The sequence below is a fragment of the Rhagoletis zephyria genome, unplaced genomic scaffold (assembly GCF_001687245.7).
Source record: "Rhagoletis zephyria isolate East Lansing unplaced genomic scaffold, Rhagoletis_zephyria_1.1 Rzeph_scaffold_00968, whole genome shotgun sequence".
Classification (NCBI taxonomy): domain Eukaryota; kingdom Metazoa; phylum Arthropoda; class Insecta; order Diptera; family Tephritidae; genus Rhagoletis; species Rhagoletis zephyria.
Window position 1 is genome coordinate 61,178 of NW_016158052.1, and position 4,337 is coordinate 65,514.

The 4,337-nt window shown below is 31.8% G+C and overlaps 1 protein-coding gene across 1 annotated transcript in view; it reads right to left on the reverse strand.

The window, feature by feature from the left end:
- The window catches only part of LOC108362243 (glycoprotein-N-acetylgalactosamine 3-beta-galactosyltransferase 1-like), a 66,932-nt gene that overhangs the window by 53,761 nt on the left and 8,834 nt on the right, over nucleotides 1–4,337 (reverse strand). The gene's annotated exons all lie outside the window — the stretch shown is intronic.

The window sequence follows — 4,337 nt, forward strand, 5'->3', positions numbered from 1 at the left end:
CGTCCGTCCGTCTGTGCACACGATAACTCTAGTAAAAATTGAGATATCTTAACGAAACTTGGTACGTGAACTTCTTCTGGGCGTAGGACGGATGGTATTGAAAATGGGCGAAATCGGACAATAACCACGCCTACCTCCCATATAACGGTAATTTTAAGAAATACGAAAACTGCGATATTTTAGTAACTACTGAAGATAATTCACTCAAAATTGATACTTACAATGAGTTTCAGACGGAAAAAATTAATTTTATAAATTTTTGGAAAATGGGCGTAGCCACGCCCACTTATGGTTACATGTGTATATCTTGGTAACCGCTATACCAATTTCTTCCAAACTTGGCACAATATTTCGAAATTTAAGGACGCTAATTTACTTAAAATGTATACACCCCGGCTTATCATGTAGCGGTAGCTTTCGGAAAGGTGGAAAACATATATTTAATACTTGCGCCGGGTATTTAATGTTCGGTTCCGCCCGAACTTAGACTTTCTTACTTGTTAGAATGTAGTTTCACTTCAAAATTTTTGACATAAACCGTGTCTGTGCCAAACACGCAATGTGGCCACTGCTATGATATAGAACTTGGGGATTTTCGCTTGTTATTTTAGATATTTTTTAACAGAACGTGTAAAGATTTATATATTTCATAACTGATCACTTCATTTTTAATATACATATGTATACGTATTTAATACATACATACATTCTTGCCACTGCTAATCACATGAATATACACTTTTGATCAGCTAATTAAGCCAGCAACATTTTGATAAATTTTGGCTATTTTGCTTTCGTTTATTCAATGTTTATTATTTTTCCACAAAAGTCTAGCTCATTATATAACAAACACCATATAAATCCAGAATTCAAACTTTGTGCAAAAATTATGAAAAACCTGCAAAGTTTCAGCTAGATTTTCAACTTTTTATTAAGATTTTTTAGAATTTTTGCGAGTATGCTGTTTAAGTCTTAAGTTGCTAAAAAATCGCGTTGATTTTTAATAATTTTTTTTCAGACTGCATTACAAATTTTTTTCCATGCAAAATAAATTCGACAATTTTTTTTTATGAAACAAAATGCGTCTACCTAAAATTATTGTATCATGAACTTAGGACTTAGTTGTGCAAATAATTGCTCGTTTCTTCGGTTTTTTTGAAATAAATGTTTTAAAAATAATTTCCTATTCAAAAACTAGTTAGTAAAGTTCTTCATGTAGATTTAAAGCCGCTATGTTTTACTATATTGATATTTGCAAGAGCTTGTAGTCCCCTCGTTAGAGCATATACATACTATATTAAGTTTCTTTAATGCCGTCTTGGGCTTTAACCGAAAAACTGGAATAAGCGTGTAACAATGTAAACTAACAGCATAACACAAAGTAAAAGCAAAACAGTACCGGCATTCCAAATGAAATGAAATAAATTTTTTTCCTTTTATTTATAACAACACAATTTAAAGATTGCAACAAAGGACATAAATAAAAAATAATAAAAAATAAAATAAAAAAATCATGCGTCAGAGATTTGGATCTCAGGAACGCCGCCAGAAAAATGGCACACTTATGCCTTTCACGGGGTATGAATTGGCAGACCATCTCATCAACTGGTATGATGCTACTAGTATATCTGCTGGTAGGTGCTGATGCAGGAGCGGAAAATTTACATCGCGGATGACATCGCCATGTTAAAATAGCATTCGCTAACAATAAAAAAGGATACAACGGGAACTAGTTGGGCTGAAACGCAAACTGGTAGCATTCTAGTTCACAACTAATAGCTCTCCCTGTGGGCAAGTTGAACCCATAACGCCACAGGGCGGTAAAATTTTTTTAGGTCGGTGTGAAAAGAAAAGGCTCTTTGTTTGTGCCACTGTTCGGTGGTAGTCGCCCAGCCATTGCTGATTGCTAAATTTTACGAGAGAAGATTAAAAGCGCAAACAGTCAACGACGTAGCGTAGACGTAGGTTGACGCAGACACGATCTAGCTTATGGGATTCGCGTGTTAACGAAAACTCACCACCGCATGGCGGTGACGTGGCCGTTGTTTCTCTCTCTCTCTATCAACAGTCAATTTTATATGCTGCTACGTACGTCAACCTACGTTTACGCTACGTCGTTGACTAACTGAGCTTTTACGAACCTGCGAAATGCGAGAGGCGAATTCATATAATCGAAAAATATAACAATTACATGTATTTTGTTTTTGCTTTTAGTGGACTATTGCCAAATTTCAGGAAGCTAATACAAATCAGGGATGATAAATGAAATCAAGAATGCAAAATGACACTGCTGCTGGAAAAAATTTTACCTACGAAAACCTACAAGGAAATGTCTGCTGACCACAACATGTGTTCGTGAATAAACAAAAGAAAAGAAGAAAAGTTTAGTTTAGTTAATTTACTATTAATCTCTAATTTTCTAATTTTCGTGCGTCAACTATGGCTGCTGTATAAAATTATTCAATTGTGGATGAAACTATTTGTTGGCCGGAATTTACGCAAAATATTGAGAAATATACCAAAATAGATAATAATGCTGAAAGGTTCTGACCGAATTTGTCAGTTGATCGTTAAACCGAAAATGGGATAATTTTAAAGACACATTTGTAGCTATATCTACTTAAATTTTGTGAAAAAGAGAAGGGTGCTTGGAGGAGATTCTTTTATTTTTGAATGTCTCAGGATGTGGTATCAAAAATATTTGTTAGAAAAAAACTTACTTACCTATCAGAAAGTCAGAATGGCGTAAGTTTTACTGCGTTCAATAACTTTTTCTGATATTTTAGTCTTCCCCTTAATTTTACTCGCTATTATTCTTTTATTCTCTGGCTGCTAGTACTTACTGGAAAATTTTATGAATAGACCTATGACAGAAACTTTTTTTTATTTAATTAAGAGTTTCGTTTTTAATAAGCACCCCGTATTTACTTAAATAAGATAGAAAAAGATGACTATATTTTTACGCACAAAAATTCAAAACTCCAAGTAAATAGAGTGTAGTATTTCGACATAATTGTAGTGCAGTACTGTATCTTGACAAAAATGTATCAAAAATGTCAATGTAGTACCAATGTACTTTTGGCTTCCAAAATGTACCAGAAAAGTACAATTGTACCATCAATTTCATCACTGATACAAATACCTTCACTTTTTCACTAACTCTCTAGCGAAATTTTGAAAATTACGCATCATTCACAGCTGATGAAACAATACCACCTTATATGCATGTATGTATTCTCAATAAGCATAAAATAAACTTAAACGGCATTTAAACCTAAATTGCATTTAATTATTATTTCGTAAACCAAACGTATGAAAATGTTTGTATGCTTGCCATGACAGCCGAGGTGATAGCGCTTAAACATTCGTCTTAATTGTAATTAAATTCTAGTCATATGATCAAAATTTCATTAAGTTTCATAAAATATTAACTGAGAAATAGCAATAAAAAACTTTACACAACAGTTCCTTTGTTTATAACTTATAAAAATTATAAATTTAAAAAAAATTTATTGAGAATGTTAAATTTCATCAATAAATCCTCGAGGTTCGTATCTTAATTTTTATTTTTATACCCGAGCGCACTTGTGCACAGCGTATTATAACTTTGTTCACATAAGGGTTCCCTGTAGTCAAATGTACTAGATGTAAACTACCTCACAACTAGTATGAACCGCATGCCCAACTAGTCAGCCAACTATCTTTTTTCCATACAGTCAACTGGTATTTTTAACATGGGGATGTCCTACGAGATGGCAATTGTCAGATTTCGGTCAGAAATATACCAGTCTCATACTAGTTCAAAATAGGCAGAAAAATGCTAGTCCAATTATGGACCAAAACCACTACCATGGGAGTCAAAAAATGAAATGAATTCATGAATATACAATAAAAAACTTTTGATTAAGCGCACTTTAATACATTACACATTTTTATTTAGCAGCATTAGATTTGCCAATAATTAGTGTTAAATTTGTTGAGTATTAATTAAAAGCAAAAATAAATACTTAAATATTCCAAACTTTCGAACATAAATTTAAATACATTTTTCATTAAATGTTATTAAAAGTAAAAGGTTTCAGGTACAATAAATACTATATTTTTATCTTTTTTAATAATATTGAATACGCAAGAGAAAACATTTTAGTTAAAAAAAATGAATACTTTAGTTTAGTTTGAGTGAACTAAAAGAGAAATAAAAGTGTTCATTAAAATAAATTAAATTCATTAACTTTGCACATTTTAGTATATTCGTTTTAAAAATTTGTAAAGGTAATAATTAATGTTTAAAATTTGAGATTTGGATAAGAACAACATAAATAAATAATTCTTAATTT